Raw genomic sequence first — 23,825 nt, 5'->3', positions numbered from 1 at the left:
ATGATTCTGAATTTTCTCCCTGACCTCAAGTTTACTGTTCTGCCTGCGCAGGGGTATTGCAGTGAGTGAGGAGCGGTGGTGTCACACGTGACATATTTACAGTCCACTGCACGTTTATAGGCCATCCCTGTTCCAGGGGTGCCCAGAAGAGGCCTAGTGGTACTTGAGCCGAGGTGGCATGCATCCTTCTGGGGGAGGAGTCTGGTCAGAGCCACCGTGACAAGTGACAACTCTACCCTCCCAGCTCCTCAGTGCGGGCCTCAGGTCTCGAGTGGCCATCTGGTCACCACAGGTACTACTTCTTTTTGGCGTCTCAAACAGGATCAACGCTCTGTGCCGCATCTGTTTGACTGTGTTACTGCAGATGTACTCAAGAGAACACTAGAAAAAAATTCTGGCAAAGTCTGGAGTTTTCCCGCCATATCTACAGTGATGAAGAAAATTCCCTCTCCAGTGGCAGTAGCCAAGAAATATTACACCAAGTGACAGAGTGTACTGCTTCTTTTGGACCATGTGAAGTTAATGGACTTTGATATAGAGCCCCACATGAGTCTCAACATGTCTGTCCAAGATGCCGCCCAGACACCATGTCTTCTCCGTTCTCCACAGCAGGTTCCTGCCAAAGACTTGCCGCCAAAAAGTTCACGATAGGAAGTTCCTACTCTGGCTGTTTGCAAAGTAGGGGGGAGGACTATCACTGTCTCTGGATTCCGCAATGTTGCTGATGTCTCCCCAGGTTCGAGCCATGATACTACCATGGATAATTATTCACAAAGACAACCATGAGGCACGGGCACCCATTCCCCCAGGGTTGTGTCCTTTCTAGAGATGAGTGCGCGCACTCGCTAAGGCAAACTCCTCGAGCGAATAGTGCCTTATGCGAGTACCTGCCCGCTCGTCTCTAAAGATTCGGGTGCCGGCGGGAGAGAGCGGTGAGTTGCGGGAGTGAGCAGGGAGGAGAGAGTGAGAGAGAGAGATCTCCCCCCTGTTCCTCCCTGCCCTCTCCGCCGTTCCACGCTCCCCGCCGGCACCCGAATCTTTAGAGATGAGCGGGCAGGTACTCGCATAAGGCACTACTCGCTCAAGTAGTTTGCCTTAGTGAGTACGCTCACTCATCTCTAGTCCTTTCCTAAGGGACTTTGAGGACCCTGTGTTCAAAATCTTGTTTCACCAACGAAAGCTCCTACATCTGTGGGGACCCCTGCATCCGCTGATGACGGAGTCACCCAAGACTGGCAACCTGATGCTGCCATCCACTCCAGCGCGAGTATTCCTCCGGCAGGTACGGGACCCCGACAGTCCTTTCTTGGTAGCATCATTAGGGATCAGCTCATGGTGTAACACCTCCATGCCTACTTGGTGGATCAAGGACACTGATACCGAAGAAAAAAAAACTTGGTTTCCAGTCTTGTCCAGCCACACAACCACTTTACATTCTAAGGACTCTTTACATAAGAGACGTTTGTTTCTCCAGTTAGGCCCCTTTATTTATCAAAGCGCTACAAAGTTATTTTGTATACGTCCCTTTTCATAAGAAATCCACGTCAAAAAGAAGCTGCTATCTTTGTGAGAAATTTCTAGTCTTTTATTTAATTTGTGCCATACAAAACAGAAATAAAATTGAGTAAGCTTTGATAGTAAGCAGAATCTTGATAACCTCAACGATTGTACGGTTCATTTCCTTTTAAAACATGCATAGTTAAAACCAAAGAACACACCTAAATTCTTGTTCTTTCTGGCCACACACAGTACCCCCTCCTCCAGTATGTCACTTAAGTTTTCGTCCCGTTTAAGAATCAGTAAAAATTTAAAGAACAGATTTTTTATATTATAAAAATCATTGCTGAACGGTGTAGAAAAAACTATTCGTTTATTATTATTGCCGGGGTGTACAATGGAATTTTTATTCTGTAAAAGATTTTTTCGTTTGTATTTATCTACTCTATTAATGGCCCTATCAAGAGTAATTTTTTCGTACCCCTGTCCTTGTAGTCTAGAATATATAGATTTGTTTGTTGATTTAAATGAGCTTTCATTGGAGCAAGCTCTTCTTGCCCGAGTGAATTCACCTATGGGGATAGCGTTAATTGTATGTTTCAGGTGCCCATTTGAAGCATGTAAGATTGTATTCCCCGTGGTGGGCTTTCTGTGTAAGCAGGTTATAATTGTTCGTGTCCCCGCATCCCCTGTCAGCAAAAGATCTAAGAATGGTACTTCCACTGTATGATGCATAGAAGTAAATCGCTAATTATATGCATTATCGTTATTGTCGAAAAGAAGCTGGTATTTTTGTGAGAAATTTCTTGTCTTCATGTATGGCACAAATTAAATAGAAAACAAGAAATTTCTCACAAAGATAGCAGACTCTTTTTGACATGGATTTCTTATGCATAAGCACCACTAGGACTGGGTGGTATGGCTGGAATAGGGGATAATCTTGTTGGTATAAAGCAAGTGTGAAGAAAAAAGAGTCAAGGTGAGTCAAAACTTTATTTTTATATTTACGGCTGTGAACAGTCCAGCTCGCTGCCTCATTTGTGTAACACTTGCAAGAAGTAGGTTACACAACTTCTTTTGCACCATATTAATTCAGTAACCTCAAATGCCTGTTAACCCCCAATATGAATTCAACCTATGATTCAGAAACAGAGGAATGCCTGAGCAAGCTCACACAAGTGTTTAATCACACTAAAAGTTACCACACCTCCAGTAGAGAAATTAATCTCTTTGCAATACCTTGGAAAAGGTGAAGAAAAGTTAAATGAAAATGTGGTGGGACATGCATAGTTACAAGAAATATTTGGAGTCAGAAATGATTCCCCGAGGACTTAGAATAAGGCCTCTTTCACACGGGCGACAAAGTCGGGTGATTTTGTAGTGTTGCTACAATACTACAAATCGCATGTATGTAAAGCCCATGCTTTCCTATGGGTTTCTTCACACATGTGATGTTTTGTAGCATGCAACAACCCGAAACAAAAACCTCGCGGGTCCGGCGATATGCCCATGACTCATGAGGTTTTGTAGCCCATGTTTCCTTATGGAGCCTTCCTCTCTGTTGCATCGCACGAAAATGCATTTTTTGTGCGGTGCGATGCAACTTTGACAGTAGCAAACGCTACCGTCAAAGCCATAATCTAAGCCCTTACAGCAGAAAAAAAACCCCACATACGTCACCTTAGACGCGCTATCAGCCTGGTCGCAGATTCTCCCCCGGGTCCCGATACTGATCTTCTTCTCTTCTGGCCGGGGATTCAACAATCCCGCCTCTTGGAAGCGCTGGCTGTGATTGGCTGACGCTTAGCCAATTACAGCAAGTGCTCGATGAATGGCAGTGATTGAGCCAATCAGCCAGGGATTTTTTAATCCTTGGCCAGAAGATGAAGAAGATGATCAGTGCTGTGACCTGGGGAGAAGCTGCTGAGGCGCCCCAGATAGTGCGGGAGAGGTGATGTATATTTTTTACATTTTCTTTCTTCAGTTACAGCTTATTTTCGGGGCAGTGCTACAAAATTCTGGTATTGCCGCGAAAAGACGCAGCGATATTGCACGGTGCAGCGATGCGATATCGCTTTGATTTTCTCACTGTGATGTCGTGTCGCCCGTGGGAAGGGGCCTAAGAAAGATTCCTTAACAGAATATTCACAAACATTCCTAGATAAATGGAACGACATTTTGTCACAGTGTTCTATGCAGCTGATCAAATGAATTGTTGAATATGAAGAGTTAAAACTTGCTGAACTTAGAATTAACATTAATGGCTTATTCCAACATGCGTATATCGGCCCGGCCAATATACGCTGTCTCTCTCTGCAGGGAGAGGAGGTGGGCCGGGCCGAGAGCAGTGCACTGAGCTCCCGTCCCCTCTCTGCCTCTCTCCTCTCCTCGCCACTAATTGCAATGGGAGGGGGCAAACACTGGCAAGGGGTGGAGAGCAGGCGGCAGCTTAGTGCACTGCTCCCGGCCCGGCCTGCCTCTCCCCCCTGCAGAGAGGGACAGCGTATATTGGCCTAAAGAAGCCGAAACAACATTTGTTAACCCTTTCCAATACAATGTTTTTTTCCTCCATTCAATAAATTGGAGCTGGGGAGAATGACATTCTCCTTTCACCCTCCTGATCTCTGTCAGAGTGTTGGTGGTCACATGATCACCGGGTGAATGCAGAAGTATCACTTCTGCATTGTCTCTTTACCGTCCTGATTTCGGGTGTGACTGATACGGTAGCTGAGATCAGGAGATTGCAGGCGGTCACATGATCGCCGGGCAGAATGATATGAACACTTTTGCATTCTCTCTTCATGCTCCTGATGCACCTCTGTTCATTACTGGCATCCCCGGACGCCATCGGCTTATGAACCTCTGTTCTTACCTGGAGGGGTATGTTCATCCTCCCGATGTGGCGAGGCCGGATTTCGGCTGTAAGTGACAACTGAGGTCAGGAGGCTCCCAGCGGTCACATGATCGCTGGGCGGAATGCAGAAGTGTTACTTCCGCATTCTCTCTGGTTTACATAGCGCTAATTGAGCACTACGTAATGTGTAAAGGAGGGTATTGGTGTATTATGTCTTCCCTGGATGTATAGGTGGAGACATGGGCTGCGCCACTGTTAGTGAGAGCAACTCCTAGGCCACAGGGGTTGGCTGGTGTCACTGACAGAAAACTTCAAGGGCACACCCCCTCGCCTCTTGCATTCTGCTGAAATGGCCCTGGTAGATCAGACATATATCCCTGGTGTACTCCCTGTGTCCCCCCTCCACCCTTCACCCGTGTCGCACTCATACCCACATGCCCATGGCAGCTATCACATGTCTTAGGCGGACTCCCATTTGCACTGATGTCCCCCTGCCGCCACGCTCACAGCTCTGTTCCGCTTCGGTGCCCCCTGCGGCCACTGCAGCTGGGGTTGCTGTCACTGTACTCCTTGCTATCACGATCAATGCCAGCTGTGTCTGACCATGTGCCCCAGTGTGACTCTCCTCCCTTATATTACCCTGCATGCCACCGCTATATGTGTTCCACCTGCACACCGGGTCACCGGGGACACTGACAGCAGCGGAGCAGTCCCGCGGGGGACACTGACAGGGCAGCCAGGGAAGAAGACAGCGCATCGGGCCTCTTGGAATACTGACAGCGGCAGAGCAGGCAGTGAAGAAGGGAGCGCCATGCACACAGACCTCAGTCTGGAAGGCACATGATGTGAGAGCACCAGGGAAACTTCATGGACCAGCGTCAGGCAGTCAGGAGCTTGGGAAAAGTAATGGGTGTTTTAAATGAGAGAGTTTCCTTTCATTTTCCATAGCTTATCAAAATTACATAAGGAAATATTCCCTCCTCCACTACGTTTGATAGTTGCAGAAATCGATTCACCCCATCAAAGAAATCCGAACCCCATTGGTTAACATACAAAGGGTTCTTTAAAGGGGTTGTCCGGCCACACAGGGTAAAAATTTTTATAATGCTGCTGTTTCCCTTTCAGTAAGGACAGTAGCACCCAGCATACAGGGGCTCAAACCGGCCGGCAGATCAGCTGCAATGTCAGTTTATTACCTTAGAATCTGATGTTCACTGCAGCTTTCAAAGATGGCGCCTCTGCGCTCTCCCTCTTCTGTGTGCGCGCTCCCGATGGCAGTAAGAGACATGAAAAGGCAGGATTTCATGGCCTCCCTCAGCTAACGTCCTAGCCCCGCCCACGACACGCCCACCTCTATTGAACTGCTCTACAGTCTCTCCCCGCCCAGGCCCCGCCCCCTGCTGCATACTATACTCAGAGGGGTTGTAGCCAGGGGACACTTATACACTCATGGTTCAGGATAAAATCCTGGCATGAGTGTATAGTGAATGGAGAGGGGCTGGGGAGAGCCGAGAGAGAACTCTCCTGCAGCCCCCCACTGCAAGGCTACCTACTGCCCCCCCACCCTGCTAAAGTCAAGTAAAACAAAACATTTCCCCACACACACATGCCCTCATAGTGCCCCTCCCACAGCGACCCCCCCCCCACTTCTGTCAGCCGGGTCCCTGCACACACACACACACATCACTGCACCCCCCCCCCCTTGCACACATCCATCCATCCATCTCTCCCTCTCTCTCCACCCCCCCCCTTCCCCCGGGTCTCCAGACACCACTAGCACACACACACATCACTGCACCCCCCCCTTGCACACATCCATCCATCCATCTCTCCCTCTCCCCCCCTCCCCCCGCGAGAGCCCGCCCCTCCACTCATTCTTACCTTGGAGATGAAGAGCCAGCAGCCACGCCTCCCCTGCAGGCAGAACTGAGCTTCCCAGCGGCTGAAGTTCTTCTGCACATGTGCAGAGCTGTGCTGGAGAAGCTTGTCCCGACAAGAAGAGGACAAGAGACTTGTCGGAACCCATGGCAACCGAGTAGCAACACAGGGGGGGGCAGCCCAAGAGGTAAGTGAATAACTTCTGTTTGCCTAATTTACAATGCACAATGTATATTACAAAGTGCATTGTATTGGGCAAACAGAAGTAATGAGACCTAATGTTTATGGCCGGACAACCCCTTTAAATGCAGCAAATCACGGTGTAATGTACGTAATCTAGCTATAAAAAAGAACAGCTTGGAAAATAATGAATGCACAAAAAAGTATGGTATAAAAAGCTTCATTAACTGTGATTCGGAAAATGTTGTATACATTATTACATGTACTAAGTGCAATATAAATTATGTTGGGTGTACTACATGGAAGTTAAAACGCAAATAACTGACATCTCAGGTATATAAAGAATTCTAATCCTAGTACCTCGGGTGCAGCTAGACACTTTACTGAACAACACAAAGGAGACACCAGCAGTTTTTCGTTTTATGGGACTGCGAGGGTAAAGAATTGCAGGAAGCAAAAAAATCGGTCTGGAAGATATTCTAAGACGTAAAGCATACTGGATTTTTGTTTTCGATACAAGATTTCCCAAAGACTATGAATGTTAAAACTGATTTATTGTATATATATTAGTTAAAAAATACTGCATAAGTGCACTGAGCTCCCGCCCCCTCTCCACTCCCTCTCCGCCCCTCAGCACTATTTCCAATGGGAGGGGTGGGATGGAGCTAAGGCTAGCAACTTAGCCCCACCCCCTCTCATTGCAAATAGTTCTGGGGGCAGAGAGGGGGCGGAGAGGGGGTGGAGAGGGGGCGGGAGCTCAGTGCACTGCCTCCGGCTTTTCCAGCCTCCTCCCCCTGCAGAGAGGGGCATCGTATATCGGCCGGGCATGAATACCCGGCCGATATACGGTCATCTGAATAAGCCCTAAAGAATATGTACTTCTTGGTAATTATCTATAATCATTTTGTAAATATTTATAGTATGTTGTTGCCATGTGGGGTAAAGAGAAAAAAAAGAAGAAAAAAATAGGTGCCTGTGGATCATACACTATCAGGTACTCATACTCCTTGGTTTCTGGCCATTTGGGGAGAGAGAGAATTATATGAAACATTCTACCAAGGCTGTATAATCAAATAGATGGTAAATGTAAAAGGAAAAGAATATAATCCTGTTATTCTGTACAAATTCATGTATATGCAATTAACGCCATTCTATGTGAATGAAAGTAAGGTAAAAAAATTTCCCTGCGGTAATGAAAAGGTTAAATGTGAACATAATTAGAGCCAAGCCAGCTAGACAAGGGTTATTTTTTCAGGTGTGTTCTTTGGTTTAAATTATGCATGTTTTAAAAGGAAATGAAACGTACAATCTCTGAGGTTATCAAGATTCTGCTTAGGATCGAAACACGTGCTCAATTTTAACCCCTTAAGGACCAGACACTTTTTAGGGATTTTACCCATGTGGTGGTTTTACTGCCATATTTTGTTTTCTTTAGCTATCAAAATGATTTTTGCTGTGTTTTTTTTTCTGTGACATATAGGGCTATTTTTTAAATATCTTTTTTACTGATTTGTTTTTCCATTCTTTATTTTTATTGGGTCTTTTTTTTTGACACTTTCCCACTGTAGCTGGGGCATCCATAGGAGCCCACGTTACAGGGGAAAACAACCCCTGTAGTGACATTAGTCACTGGCAGAGCTGTCCAGGGTCTTGTTTGACCCTTCATCTCTACTGTAGCAGGAAACCCCCGCGGTCACATGGAGCCCCCCTCCCCCCCAGGCATATTAACTTTTTCCACTGCACTTCTGCCCTAATCAGCAATTCCAGCAACCTGATTGGTTGTTTGGGTTGGCTGGATGTGCACGAGGATAGAGTTACAGAGATGTGGATGTGAAGCACGTGCTGAGCTGTCAGTGGCAATCACCGGCGCGATCAGAAGCTCGGTGCTCATGTTTATGCAGTACATATGGTGTGTTGTGTGAATATGGTGCATATTAGCATGTGGTGTGATATGTGGCGCATATTAGTGTGTGGATATGTGTGTATGCAGGTATGTGTGTTGGGCTTCTGTGTGGTGGTGTGCTAACATGTGGTCATGGGTGTATGTAGTTTGCATGTATGTGTTGTGTTAGTGTTTTCATACAGTACATGTGGTACATATTAGCGTGTGTAGGTTGTGTGTGGTGTAGCTAGAGAATGTTAGCGTGTGGTTCTCTGTGTACGTGTGGTGTGGTCATGTGTATGTGGTATGTGTGGTGTACTAGCATGTGGTTGTGTGTATCCAGTATGTTGAAGCATGTGTAGGCAGTGTATGCGTTGTGCAAGTGCGTAATCCTGTTTATGCAGTACGTGTGGTGTGTGTTGTGTGAATATGGCACATGCTTGTGCGCGCGCGATGCAAATTAGCGCATGTGTTTGAGCACACTCACTGCTAATGTGCGCATGTGCCCGCATGGTGCATATTAGCACGTGTTTGAGCACGCGCACTACATATTAGTTCATGTGCGCACGCGGTGCATATTAGCACGTGTGGTACATATCAGTGCGTGTGCATGCGATGCATATTAGCGCGTTTTTGAGCACGCATATTAGCGTGTGTGTTTACGTGCGCACATAAGCGTGTGTGTTTGTACACGCACTTTAGCATATATACATTAGCGCGCACATTAGCAAGCATGTTTGCGCACGTTTGTGTGCACGGGGCATATTAGCGTGCCGGGTGCATATTAGTGTGTGCTTGTGTGTGTCGGGTAGGGTGCCTGTTAGTGTGTGGTTGTGTGTGTGTGTGCGCCACATAACACACCACATGCTAATATGCACCATATTCACACAACACACCATATGTATTGCATAAACATGAGCACCGAGCTTCTGATTGCCCCGGTGACTGCCACTGACGGCTCAGCACGTGCTTCACCTTGCACATCTCTGTAACTTTATTGTTACGGCACTCTGACCCCCGAGCGCCAGGTGGGGTGCCCTGAACTTCCCGCACCCCACTGTCCCTGCCTACTTGCCTCGGCCCTGGCTAATCCCAGGCGGACAACTGGATGGCAGTCCCTGCGCTGGCTAGGGACCTGGCGACTGACAAGAGAAACTAACTGATGGGGGGACAGAGTGCCGACAGAGAGGCAGATGGAAAAGACCAACAGAACAAACAAAGCTACAGGCAGGCTGAAGGAAACTGACTGGCAAACTAGGGCTAGCTGAGGGTAGCTGCAGACAGACTAGCTAGTAGCAAACAGAACCAGAACAGACTGAGTAAAGGCACACTAGAAAGAGACTGACTAGCAACTAGTAGCACTGACTGACTGAGACAGGCAGAACTGACTAGTGGCTAACAGAACCAATAACTGGCAGTGAGCTCAGGTCACTGCCAGCCTTATAAACGAAAGACTCCGCCCCGGGGTGGAGAGTGGGAGGAGCCAGCCCCCCACTACTGCACAAGAGCGGTGGAGGAGTGCGGGCGGCGCCCTACGGGCGGACATGCCCACGCCACCGCACACCAGCCGTTCCACGTCGCCGGTAGAGCCCCGACGTCAGGGCTCCAGGACGCCGGAGCCAGGTGTCGCGCGCTGACCGTGGGACCCTGCGCTGCCCTGCATGGTAACATTTATCCTCGGGCACATCCAGCCAATCCAAACAACCAATCAGGTTGCTGGAATTGCTGATTAGGGCAGAAGTGGGGTGGAAAAAGTTAATATGCATCCCGGAGACATATTATTTTTTTCCACAAGACTCCTGCTCAATTCGCAAAACCTAATTGGTTGTTGAAATTGTGACTCAGCCAACCCAAACAACCAATCAGGTTGCTGGAATTGTGATTCAGGCAACCCAAACAACCAATCAGGTTGTGAATCGAGCAGAAGTCTTGTGGAATAAGTTAATATGCCTTCCGAAGTGAAAGTTACACTTTTACTTTCACTTTCTAGTACACAGTGCTCATTGAGCACTGTGTACTTTGGAAAGCAGAAGGGAGAAAGGGTTAAAAACCACTCCTGCCTTCTCCTTGGGGTTATCAGCTGTCACTAACAGCTGATAACCCATCCTGCCTCTTATTGATTGCAGAGCCAGGAGGCTTAAAGAAAGCCCTGCCGTAATTTTACTATTGGCAGGCTTTTAAGCCCAGGACCAGGCGCCATATATTTACTGTGCCTGGTCCATAATGGGTAAACCTGTTTTGTATGGCATAAATTAAATAAAAGACAAGATATTTCTCACAAAGATACCAGCTTCTTTTTGACATGGATTTCTTATGCATAAGCACCACTAGAACTGGGTGGTATGGCTGCAATAGGGGATAATCTTGTCGGTATAAAGCAAGTGTGAAGAAAAAAAGAGTCAAGGTGAGCCAAAACTTAATTTTTATATTTATGTCCCTTTTCATAGCTTGCTGCTATTGCTAGTTTTTCATATTGAAAATGTTATTGTTTATACAATGTTTGTTCAAGTACAGTGCAGGAGGAGGTAGTTTAAATATGCTTATTTCTTGAAAAGTAAAATTGTTTAGCTGTACTACAAATGTTCCTGTCTGAATGAGCCTGTATGAATTGTATACATGATTGTATGTGTATGACTGAAGGTTTTTGTTCCCCATGTCACGTGCCAGTGTCTGTCCAATATCCTAGTCTGTACCAGTAGGCAGGGCATCCCATTCACCCTATCTTTTTAGTCCCAGGCAGGGGTATTGACTTAAGCTACCACCTGTCCTGGAGTCTAGTACTTTTTCAGGGAGAGTGATGAATATTCTACTCTTCTCTTATTTTTCCTGCCAGTCGCCCATCAGTGTTGTATTCTCTTTTGTCAAAGGAAGTGGGGAGAAGAGTAATGTATGTGCCCATAGCTATACTAGTCTGTCCTGAATTCTGTTCAGCCTAGTAAAATCTTCTCATGTGTAGGCCAAACCATGTTCATACACACTGTCATAACAATGCTTTACTCAGAAAGTGACGTTTATAAGGTAGTTTCAGAATATTATAATGGGTTAATGTTCTGTACTAATAACTGGGGAAGGGGGGGGGGGGGGAGTTGTGTTTACAGGTTTCGCCTTGCATACTCCGTGACTGACCAGAGGTCCTAAAGTTGAATTGGAGTAGAACACTAAGATATTTCTTCTCCGGATATTACACTCTGCTTTAGAGGTGTCAGGGTCAGCTTATTTTATGTAGGGGGAACTGTAGTAGCCCGAAGTCTATGTTTCTGGCCCCTCCATAAATGTCATACATAATATGTCTCTTGTGTAGATGCACTGTGCAAACTGTTTGGTCTCTTGTTGTGTATTGCACAGCTGCAGCATATGAGAGGTTAATGTCTGAATGTGACTGGGATATGTCTGAAAAAAAAGTACAAATTTATGTCCTGTCATGTGGTATGCTAGAGACTATAAGTATGAGTGTTTGAGAGCAAGGTGGGGCTGTTTTCTTCAGGCAGTCCACCATCTTCTACTGTACAGAGTGGAGTGGAGTGCCGGCAAAAGGGGGTACCTTCAACCCTCATGTGGTGAAGAGTGATGGAGGATAAAGAGAGAAAAAGGAGAGAACAAGGAGAGAAAAAGGAGAGAAAAAGGAAAGAAAAAGAAGAGAAAAAGGAAAGAAAAAGGAGAGAAAAAGGAGAGAAAAAGGAGAGAAAAAGGAGGAGAGAAAAAGGAGAGAAGAAAGAGAAAAAGGAGAGAAAAGAAAGAGAAAAGAAAGAGGAAAAAAAGAGAAAAAGAAGAGAAAAGGGAGAGAAAAAGGAGAGAAAAAAGAAAGAAAATGAAGAGAAAAAGGAGAGAAAAAGAAGAGAAAAAAGAGGAAAAGAAAGAGAAAAAGAGAAAAGGAAGAAAAAAGAAAAAGGAGAGAACAAGCACAAAAAAGGAGAAAAGAAAAGAAAAAGAAGAGAAAAAAGGAAAAGAAAGAGAAAAAGAAGAGAACAAGCACAAAAAAGGAGAAAAGAAAAGAGAAAAAGAAGAGAAAAAGGAGAGGAAAAAGAAGAGAAAAAGAAGAGAAAAAGAAGAGGAAAAGAAAGAGAAAAAGAAGAGAAAAAGGAGAGAAAAAGGAGAGAAAAAGGAAAGAAAAAGGAGAAAAGAAAACAGAAAAAGAAGAGAAGAAGAAGAAACAAGGAAAGAAAAGAAGAAAGAAAAGGAGAAAAGGGAGAGAAAAAGATAAAGAAGAAAAGAAACAGAAGAAGAGAGAAAAAAAAGGGGAAGATAGAAAAAGAAGAAAAAAAGGAAAAAAAAGGGGGAGAAAAGGAAAGATGGAAACAAAGAAAAAAAAGGGACAGAAAAAAAAGAAATATAGAACAAAAAAGAGGAAGGGAAAACAAGGAGGGGGGAGGAGGGGGGGAAGAGAAGGGAAGGGGGAAAAGGGGGAAAGAAGGAAAAAAAGCAAGAAGGAAACATCAGATGTGTGTACAACAAGTCCAAAATTGGTGTTAACCAAATCCATAGTGTATAGACACGACTGTGTGGGTGGGCATAACCGGTACATGGATGGTACGCATCATCTGAAACAAGAAAGAACATAAGAACAATTAATTAACTTGAACAAGAATTGTTGTACATAATCAATATTGTCACTTAACACATTAGATGCAAAGAAAGAAATGTACTAAATAAATGGCATAAAGTGGTATTCAGCATTAAGGCCTTTGGGGGCTAATGTGTCGAGGTCATGGATCCACTTTAATTCCCTTTTTTTAAAAAAAAAGGAATTGGCATTAGCATTGTAGCCTTGCATGTCCTATCAGGTGCGAGTATTTTGCGCACCTAAAATTTCTTCATGTGAATGCTTCTATAGGAAACCATTAGTTCTTTTAGAAGCACTCTTTTCATGCACCTATTCTGCACTAAAAGTATGCTTGTTTGAAAAAGGCCTAAGAAACACTCAACTGATGTTTTCAAGCTCTCCTGTTTTATTGTTGCAATGCAAGAGGTTTGTATAGTTTACCAACTCCCACAAAATCAACAAGTTAACAATTCAAAGTCCACGCTATGTGTGATACTTCGTAATAAAACATTGGCAACAAAGTAAGGGCTCTTTCACACGAGCGTTGTTTTAATGCTCAGATAGCAGTGCTAAAATCGCATGACTATCTGAGTGTTAAATCGGGTGAACGAATAGCAGCCACAAGCACGTCGTGGCTGCTATTAGCAAGTATGCCGCTCCCCCTCACTGCCCCCACCGTCCCCTCCCTTTGTCGGCCAGTGCTGTGCCGTCAAAAGATAGGACATGTCTATTGTGCTTTTTTTGGCGCCTGAAAAAATTATTCATCTGAAAGAACCCATAGGAAAGCATGGGTTCTTTTGGATGTGATTTTTTTGACGCACCTACTCAGCATCAAAACGACACTCATGTGAAAGAGCCCTGAAACTTCATTTTTTACTGTACTGGACTACCTAATGTACACGATTGCACAATGCACAGACAATCAATTGTACAATAGTGTAACACAATTATTCTGCCAATTAGCAAGCTCTTTGCTAGTGTCATGTTCCCCATGACATACATGTAATTGGATGTTGATTCCAGCCTGTTGTGTGTATATTCTGACGAAAAGGCACAAGATGATTGGCTGGATCTTCCACTTACCAGCACAGACAGCAATTAGTTGACCCCACAGATGGAATAAAACATGGACTCTATACAAGATACTGTCCCCAGCAGTGCAAAAGAATGATCTCAGGTTGAATACACACTCAAGTTACAATGGCCCATGCCATCACAAGTCGGGTCACCACTGTATACAGTTCCCTAAGTTATGTTTTACTCAGTTAAATTAGGGATATGGAGAGGTTATAGAGATGAGCGAGCACCAAAATGCTCGGGTTCTCGTTACTCGAGCCGAACTTTTTGTAATGCTCGAAAGCTTGTTTCAAGTGTTTTGAAGTCAATGGGAGACTCAAGCATTTTTCAAGGTGACCCATGCTCTGCATAGGGGAGGGTGTGGGATTCACCTGAAAACATCAGAAAATGATGGAAACACCACAGAAATGGATAGGGAACAGCAGGGGCAGCATGCATGGATGCATTAGAGGCTCCCAGGTCGCACTATTAAGCCAAATTGTGGGCAAGAGCCTGGTGGTCACCCCCCTAACAATTTAGTTGGGCCAGACCATAATCAGCAAGGCACACGTGCTGGCACATCTTAGCTAAGCACCACACTAAGTGGAACGAAGGCCAATCACCACCTGCGGGTGACACCACTGCCTCTTCTCCTGTGTTACATGCTGGCATTGCTGTCCAATCCCCCCCAGGACGCAGGCACAAGCCTGCACCCACAGCGTACTGAAATTTTTCCACGCGCAGTGTCCAGCTGTCCCCAGCCCTGACGGGGTAAGGCGCACCCCTTCGCCTACTTAGTAATCCACAGCGTACTGAAATTTTTCCCAGCGCAGTGTCCAGCTGTCCCCATCCCAGACAGGGTAAGGCGCACCTCTTCGCCTACTCAGTAGGCCACAGCGTACTGAAATTTTTCCTAGTGCAGCGTTCAGCTGTATTCATGCCACACGGTCGCTTGATAGCCACACCACCCTCATGTCTATTTATAAGTGCGTATTGGATGAGGAGGAACAGGAGACCCACACTGCAGAGGGTTGGCAGGGCCTGGCAGCAACCCTCTTTGAAATTGTGGGCGATAGCTGATGAGAATTGCAGATAAATTAATGTATGATCATAATTCCAATCCCATGCCACCTCCGTCACAAAATTTCATGAGCCATAAACATGGGCAATAAGGTGACTCAGATGCCAGTACTTCTACACATCTCCACAATTCAACAACCCACTCTAAAACAAAAGCTTTGTTTACCCAGAGTGCAGATGAACCCCTGAAAGATTTATTTACCAAGAGTGCAGGTGAACCCTTAAAAGGATTTTTTTTTACCAAGAGTATAGGTGCATCCTTGAAAGATTTGGTTACCAAGAGTGCAGGTAAAAACCTGAAAGATTTTTTGAGCGACAGCTAGGACTTGCTGAATGGAATTCAGGTGGCGAACCACCGACAGGCAAGCTACCGCCTGTCCCAGCCCCTGTCTCTCCCCGAGAGGCATGTAAACTAGTGCCCCAGGTAAAGTCAGCATGAATTGTAAAGAAATTAGTGGCCAAAGATTGACACCACACTGGGTTACGTTTCCGTACACCGTGTGACCCTTTGAAAATTGTGCTTCATAGCTGACAAATTGCAGACAAATTAATGTAAGTGCCATCCCATGCCACCTCCGTCGCAGCACTTCATTAGCCACAAATGCCAGCATAGGGGGGACTCAGAGGCCAGTACTTCTACTGTTTTTTTTTTAAATATGTTTATTGGTTTCCAAGTCAGCATTACAACATTGAATTAAAAGTGGGTAATAAATTGAACATACAGGGTAGCATTCTCTATTCTTGTAGCGCGGTGTGAGCCGCAGGCAAGTGCGGGCAAGAATCCCCACAATTATTTTAGGGACTAAATGTTCAAGGCTATTTTTGGATTGAGGTGTACCCATCCTGACCACGGTGTCAATATGCAGGCCTCCGAGTCCGTAGGATCTCATGTCTAGAAGGACCTCCGCCGCTCGATGACGTTTGTGTTTGGTTATTGGTGGCAACTTATGGTCTACTGAGGAGGTCTCCCGCATTGCCAGCGCCTCAAGGACCACCGCTGTAGGGTTTCCATTGTCCCCGCAAAACTGAATAATGCGTATTGCAAACAAATTTTGTTAATAAAACTATAGAAAAAACAAAGTATAACAAAAGCAGCATTAGGGATAAAAGGGGGAGGGGAGAGAGAAAGTGTAGAAAGGAAGGGCGAGGAAAGGGGTTGGGGAGTTTGGCTATCTCCTAATTTCACAAGGTGGATATTATTAATGGGGTGGGAGGAATTGGGAGGGCGGGTAAGAAAAAGACCAGGTCACTACACAGGCAAATTTTCATCTTTGTCTATAAAGATCCGACAGCAAGCCATTTGAGGAAGGATGGGGAGCCTTTAAAATCTACCCAGGCCACCCAGGCGTCTCGTGAATCAGCTACTGATCGGTTTGGTGCAGCTTCGCTGTTCCGGAGGTCCTCCATATACTTAATGTAGTCGACTGCCTCCACCCATGTAGTCCTCGGGATCGTTCCTCCTCGCCTCCAGTGTTGAGAGATAACGTGGCGCATGGCAAGGATGAAGTGGCTTTGGAGGCTTTTTTTGGTCCTAGAAATAGGGCCAGGAAGCATGGAGAGGAGAGCGATCTCGGGGGTCAGGGCCATAGAGGATCTGCAAATCTTTTCATAGACCTTGGCGATGTCTCCCCATAGGGGCGCAATTAGCGGACATGACCACCAGATGTGTAACATATCTCCTACCTCAGAGCAGCATCTCTAGCATTCATTTGAGACTTCAGGAAAAATTCTGTGGAGTCTGTCCGGAGTTCTATACCAGTGTGTGACGATTTTGTAATTGAGCTCCTGGGCCTTGGTTGAAATGGACATCTTGTGGGTTAACAGGTATGACTTGCTCCAGAGCTCTCCGGAGAACCGCCTGCCCAGCACATCCTCCCATCTCGTCTCCCATGGCAAACGCGACACTCCCAGTCTCGCGTCGACCTGCAATCTGTACAGCAGAGATATTGCATGAGGGGGGGGGGGGTCAGGGCCAACACAGAGCTCTTTGAATGGGGTGAGCTCTGAACTCAGTGACCCAGGGTCGTCGAGCGATCTTAAGTAGTCCCTCACCTGTAAGTACTGCATCCAGGCACCCGGTTTTGATCTGTGAGCACCGACTAACTCGCCTAATGGGCGCATGCCGCCTGGTCCCCATACCTCTCTAGCGCGTGGCTTAGGTATATCTGTTAGGATAGATAATTCTGTTACTGTTACAGTAGCGGGGATTTGGGGGTTGCCGGAGAGAGGCGTTAGTGGGCCCGGTACGTTCATCAACTTTCTACTCTTGACAGCTCTGTCCCAAGCTCCCAGAAGGGTTAAGGCGAGGGGGGAGGACTCCCGTCCTCTCCAGTCCACCCTTCCCAGAACCTAGAATGTGCCCCCCAGGTTTAAAGGGGTTGTCCCGCGCCGAAACGGGTTTTTTTTTTTTCAATAGGCCCCCCGTTCGGCGCGAGACAAACACAAGGGATGGGTTAAAAAAAAAAAACAGTTTAGTACTTACCCGAATCCCCGCTCTGCGGCGACTTCTTTCTTACCTTAGCAAGATGGCCGCCAGGATCTTCACCCACGATGCACCGCGGGTCTTCTCCCATGGTGCACCGTGGGCTCTGTGCGGTCCATTGCCGATTCCAGCCTCCTGATTGGCTGGAATCGGCACACGTGACGGGGCGGAGCTACGAGAACCAGCTCTCCGGCACGAGCGGCCCCATTCACCAGGGAGAAGACCGGACTGCGCAAGTGCGTCTAATCGGGCGATTAGACGCTGAAATTAGACAGCACCATGGAGACGGGGATGCCAGCAACGGAACAGGTAAGTGAATAACTTCTGTATGGCTCATAATTAATGCACGATGTACATTACAAAGTGCATTAATATGGCCATACAGAAGTGCTGAACCCCACTTTCTTTCGCGGGACAACCCCTTTAAGTTATTCTGTTCAGATTCTAAAGTCACCCGTGTTTTTTTATCTGGATAGTGAAATAAGTCTAGAATGCATTTCCCTATTGCTGCCTTATGGTAGAGTTCAAGGTCTGGCAGGCCTGCCAGTAAGGATCCTGTAGCTAATTCTCGGTGGGAGATTTCTCCATACGAATCTCGTCAATGCCTTCTGTAGAAGGGTGAAGAAACTCTTGGGGATGTCGTGAGGCACGGTCTGAAAGACATATAGGATTCTGGGCATTTTAAGGGAGTTAATCCTACCGAACCAGGAAAGATGTAATTCAGACCAACCTGTCAGTTCTGATTCGAATATGGAGAGTAGGGGTTTGAAGTTAAGGTCGAAAGTGTCTGCCGGGTTTGCTGGGATGTTTATGCCTAAGTATTCTCCATATAAAGGGGAAGGTCTCGCTTAAGAAGTTGGCCTCCGTTGTTGGTATAGAAACGTTGAGCATTTCGGACTTTTGAGGATTTATCTTAAAATTGCTGGGTTTCCCATAGCTAGTTAATTCCTCTAAGATTGCAGGCAGGGACGTGTTGGGGCTCGTAACATAAAGCAGTAGGTCATCTGCAAAGATAGAGATTTTTTGTTCTCCGCCTCCACCTGGCATCCCCCAAATGTCGGGGTTTCCCCTCAGGGCTGCTGCCAGCGGTTCCATCGCTAGGATATATAAAAGTGGGGAGAGAGGGCAACCCTGTGTGGTCCCATTCCGTATCTGAAAGGGCTCAGACAAAGGGCCATTCACTCTAATACGCACAGAGGGATTACTATACAAGGCCATAATCCAGGAAAGGACCCTCGGGCCTAGACCCACCTCCCTCAACACCTGCTCTAGGAAAGACCATCTCACCCTATCAAAGGCCTTATCAGCATCTACTGCGAGAAGACATAGGGGAGTGTGGGAGCTACGAGCTTTATTGATCAGCGATATTGTTTTGATCGTTTTCTCTCTGGCCTCCCTCCCCGGGACAAACCCAACTTGATCAATGCAGATAAGGGATGGGATAAGGGGGTTTAGTCTATTGGCCAGCATTTTTGAGAATATTTTAAGGTCACTGTTGATGAGGGAGATGGGTCTATAGCTTTTGCATGAGAGAGGGTCCCTCCTGGGTTTCAGGATCACCGCTATGTTGGCCTGCAGGGCCTGAGGGGGGGAATGGGCACCCCTTAGTGACGGCGGTAAAGGCGGCCAACATAAGTTCCGATAGCTGGTCGCCAAGCAATTTATAAAACCTTGGTGTGAACCCATCCGGGCCAGGGCTTTTCCCCAGTTTCAGGTCCCGTAGGACCTGGGATAGTTCCAAGGAAGATAAATCGCTCTCTAGGGCTTCAGAGTCAGCACTCGAGATGGTGGTATGTGTATGTTGTTGCAAGTACTGGGCTATGAGCTCACTTTGGGTATGTCCGTCTGGCTCCCCCGGGCGGGGTATATTGTAAAGCTTGGAGTAGTAAGCCCTAGAGGCTTCTAGGATCTCGCTCGGCGCGTGAACCTCAGACCCAGAGGAGTCACAGAAGGACATGATGTTCGTTTGTGGGGTCTGGGGATGTAATACCCTAGCCAACCACCTCCCGCTCTTGTTGCCATACTTATAGTACCCCGCCTGGAATCTATCCCTTATGTTCAGGGTATTCTGGTCAAGTATGGCCAAAATCTCGTGTCTAATGTTGATGATTTCCAGTAGTAGGGCTTCTGACCTCTGTGCCTTGTTAGCCATCTCACGTGACTCTAGATTCTGGAACAACTGTTTAAGCCTACGTGATCATTCCTTTTTGAGTCTCGAGCCGTGTGAAATGAATACTCCTCTCGGGGTGCATTTTAGTGCCTCCCATTTAAGTGGCGCCAGAGTTGTGTCGGCTATGTGGGCCTCTAGGAAGGTGTTTATTGTCTTAGTTATGTCGGCCATGCAGGTGGGGTCTTTAAGCAGATTGTCATTTAATTTCCAATTAAATCCTCTATAGTCCTGCTTTATCAGGTTAAGTTCTCCTAGTACTGGAGCATGGTCAGACCATAGGAAATTCCTCATAGTACATTTAGGGGCCCCATCTAACAATTTGTGTGAGACAAAAATATAATCAATTCTGCTTTATGAATTGTGGACCCACCAGTGACAACTATAATCCTTGACGGCCGGGTGGAGAGATCTCCACAGGTCGACCAGGTGTAGACTCACCAACAGTTTCTTGAGTTTGCGTATGGCCGAGAGCGAGACCGAGGAGTGCTCCGAGGAAGCGTCCAGGTATGGATCCAAAACCAAGTTGAAGTCGCCACCAGCAATGATGGTCGTGTTTTCAGCGAACTCTGATAATCTCCGGAGAGCTCTGGAGCCGAAGAAAACCTGGCCCTGATTAGGAAAATAAAAGTCAGCAAGGGTCAATGTATCATTTAACAACTTAAGTTTCAGGAATAGGTATTTCCCCTCCTCCTCCTTTTCTATCGCTAGAATCTGTGGTTTAAGGGATTTGTGGAAGGCTATAGAAACACCTCCAGCTTTGCGGTTGGGGTGGGGAGCATGAAACCAATATGGATAATATCGATTATGGCATGCAGGTATGCTCGAGGTGGTATAGTGGGTTTCTTGGAAGAAGGCAATCATGATTTTCTTTTTATGGAAGCTGTATAAAATTTGATTCCTTTTTCCGGGGCTGTTAAGACCTCTCGTATTATAGGAACTTATTGTCACAGATGCCATTGCTTACCTTCTGGGAGAAATCGTCAGTACTGATGAGATGATAGTCTCGTGATTGTAGGGTGGAGGACCTTTGGGAGAAAATATTTAAGAGGAAGGAGAAGCCAGGGAAAAGAGGGAAAAGAAGAGAAGAAAATAACAATTAGAACTGCAAACATGTTGAGACGAGGTCTTAGGCCAGGGAAGACAAAGGTTGCACGCAGCTGGTAGAGCTGCGGAAAAAAACTTTAGCTAGAATGCAGCAACTCATGCTGCTGGCCTAGAATCAGGGAAGCTGAACCTGGACACCAAGCCTCGGCTCCCCCTACGGCCCGGCCACTAATGCTGAACCCACAGAGGGGTGTGTTTCAGGGCATCCATGGACTGTAACAAGAAGTTCTCCGTCTAGTGCCTACAAGCGCAGGCAGCGGGAGTAAAGGGCCAAAAGAGGGGGAGTCCTGCCTCTTCAGGCTAGCGTTTCCCGTTTGGGCTAACCAGGTGCCACTCTTCTTTCGGGGGCAATGGGCCTGGAGTGTCGACTTTAGGCCATTCAGGGATAGCAATCATTGGGAGTTATAGTTTGGCCAGGAACCTCGGGAGGTCACCTAGTCCCCTTCTCTTCGGGCGTGTAACTAGAAGGGGAATCCCCAGTGATAAGGGATGTTTTTTTCTTTTAACGCCGTCAGTACGGGCTTCAAGGCTCTGCGGAGCTGAAGGGTTCTTCTTGATAGATCAGGTAACACTAAAAGGTTAATGTCCTTGTAGGTTAGGGGGCCTACTTCCCGAATTCTTCTGAGAAGCTCTTCTTTTTCTCTGTAAAAATGGATTCTACAAATGACATCTCGGGGCCTTGCTGGGTCTATACTTTTAGGTCCCAAGGATCTATGAATCCTGTTGATCTCCATAGGATTATTTTCGGGTCTGTTGAGGATGTCGCCAAAACTCCTAATTTCCAAGTTCTCCAGTTTATCCGCTTCTACTTCCTCGCTTAAGCCTCTAATACGGATGTTATTCTTTCTGTTACGGTTCTCTATATCATCGAGATCAGTTCGAATATTGGTGATTTGCGGGGAATGGTCCTGTAGAATTCTGTGGTATTCAGTAAGCTGTGACTGCAACTGAATTTGTGCTTCCTCTGATTCGGCAACTCTGTGTCCTATATGTTTTATGTCAGCTTGCAGAGCTTCGATGGCTTGCATTTGTGAGCTAGTCGCCATTTTCAGTAGGGCGTCCACTTCGTTTCTTGTGGGGATACTTTTTAGGTGAGCTTTCCAGTCCCAGTCCTTGTCACCGGCTGCATCGTCGTTATCTGAGTCTGTCAGCAAGGTGGATTTAGAACGTTCCCGGGGCCTGGGTCCCTTTACAGGTGGTACAGAGGCTGAAGGGAGAGTGCCTTCGGGGTCCCGTAGGACTGCTCGTCTGGGACGGCGCGGTCTGAGAGTTTGTTTGGGGGGATTCTAGCATGGCTTGCCATTGTTGAGGTCTGGCTGTGGGATATTTCCTCTTGGGCTGGTAAAGTCAGGGGTGTACTGCTTCTTCCCTCCCCCATCTGAGAGCCTAGGCTCTTACTCACTCGGCTCTGGGTGTCTCTGGTCAGCGCCTGCAATCCCTGGGACTGGGGTGCTGCGGATGCGCTTCTTTTCTCCCCCTTACAGGGGTCTCTGTGAGCTGGGAGGTCTGGGGTGCCCCCTCTGAGGGCCCGGGCTCCTGGCCCCTTCTTTGCAATGGCGCCGGACGAGGTGGGCGGGGCCTTCCGCGGGAGGCTTTTGGCTGACCTGATCTGCCTCTGGGGCTGTGGGGATGGAATCCTTCTTTCTAGGGGATCTGGAGGGCTTTTGTGGCTGCTCAGCGCCGCAGGTGAGTGCCTGGGAGCAGTCTGCGATAGTCCGTCTGTGAGTGGTGGTGAGGCTCCTCCCCCTTCCCTGAGCAGCGGCGCCATCTTGGATTCCTCCGTGCCGGCCGGCCGTCTCGGCAGATGGGCTAATTATGTGTCCAGCGGCCCCAAATCTTCACTTTCAGGGGTCCTGTTTCTTTATGCGGCCCAAAGGAGCAGAGCTGTGTCCGTGGATGCGGTGCAGGAGGTTTTTTAGCCGGGGTCCAGCGGGAGCTCTGTGAAGGTGAGACCTACTGCTTCATGTCCTAGGTCACGCCCCCCAGTACTTCTACATTCTACATTTTTAATGAAGAAAACAACCCATTTAAAAAAGAAGAATTTTTTTACCAAGATTGCAGTTGAGAACCTAAAAGATTTTTTGGGCAAGAGTGCAGGGTATTTGTTTACCAAGACTATAGGTGAATCCCTGAAAGATTTGTTTACCAAGAGTATAGGCGAACCCCTGAAACATTTGTTTACCAAGAGTATAGGCGAACGCCTGAAAAATTTGTGTACCAAGAGTGTAGGCGAACCGCTGAAAGATTTGTGTACCAAGAGTATAGGTGTACCCCTGAAAGATTTGTTTACCCCGAGTGCAGGTGAACCCCTGAAATATTTTTATAGCATAGAGCTTGTACTTGCTTAATGGGATCCAGGTGGCGGTCCACCGACAGGCAAGTTACTGCCTGTCCCAGCGCCTGCCTCTCCCCGAGGGGCTTTGTAAATGTAAGCCTGTCGGCGCTGTCAGTTGGTCAGGCGGGTACGCTTATCCGTGATAATCCCCCCAGCAGCACTAAACACCCTCTCTGATAAGACGCTAGCAGCAGGGCAGGCCAGCACCTCCAAGGTGTACATTGGAAAGGCAGCTTAACATGAAGTCAGCAATGTGTGCCAGAGTCCCAGTACGCAACACATTGCTTTCCTCCCTACTAGGATAACTCTGTTTCCTCCTCCTCCTCTTCAGCCCATACACGCTGAACAGATGTGAAGGAAGTAGCATGGGTACCCTCTGCAGTGTGGGCAGCAGTCTCTTGCCCCTCCTCCTCTAATACGTGCTGAGAAACAGACCTGAGGGTGGTCTGGCTCTCAAGTGACATATTGTCATCCCCATCTTTTGTTCTATCTGAAAAGCATCGGCCTTAATGCTTAGCAGCGACCTTCTCAGCAGGCAAAGCAGCGGGATGGTTACACTGATAATGGCAGCATCGCCGCTCACCATTTGTGTTGACTCCTCAAAGTTTCCTAACACCTGACAGATGTCACACATCCATGCCCACTCCTCTGTGAAGAAGTGCGGAAGCTGACTACCACTCCGACGGGCATGTTGCAGCTCGCATGTCACGCTGCTTGTATACCCTGGCCAACATGTGCAAAGTTAAATTCCAGTGCGTAGGCACCTC

The 23,825-nt window shown here is 47.1% G+C and overlaps 1 protein-coding gene across 1 annotated transcript in view; it reads right to left on the bottom strand.

Annotated features, from left to right (window-relative positions):
* The window catches only part of VRK3 (VRK serine/threonine kinase 3), a 128,902-nt gene extending 124,426 nt beyond the window's left edge, over positions 1 to 4,476 (bottom strand). The window contains exon 1 of the mRNA XM_066582644.1: positions 4,370 to 4,476. The gene's annotated coding sequence lies outside the window, so the exon portion shown is untranslated. The remainder of the gene's footprint in view (positions 1 to 4,369) is intronic.
* Between the last annotated feature and the right edge of the window lie 19,349 nt (positions 4,477 to 23,825).

The sequence above is a fragment of the Eleutherodactylus coqui genome, chromosome 11 (genome assembly GCF_035609145.1).
Source record: "Eleutherodactylus coqui strain aEleCoq1 chromosome 11, aEleCoq1.hap1, whole genome shotgun sequence".
Lineage (NCBI taxonomy): Eukaryota > Metazoa > Chordata > Amphibia > Anura > Eleutherodactylidae > Eleutherodactylus > Eleutherodactylus coqui.
This window is presented reverse-complemented; position numbering and strand designations above follow the sequence as displayed.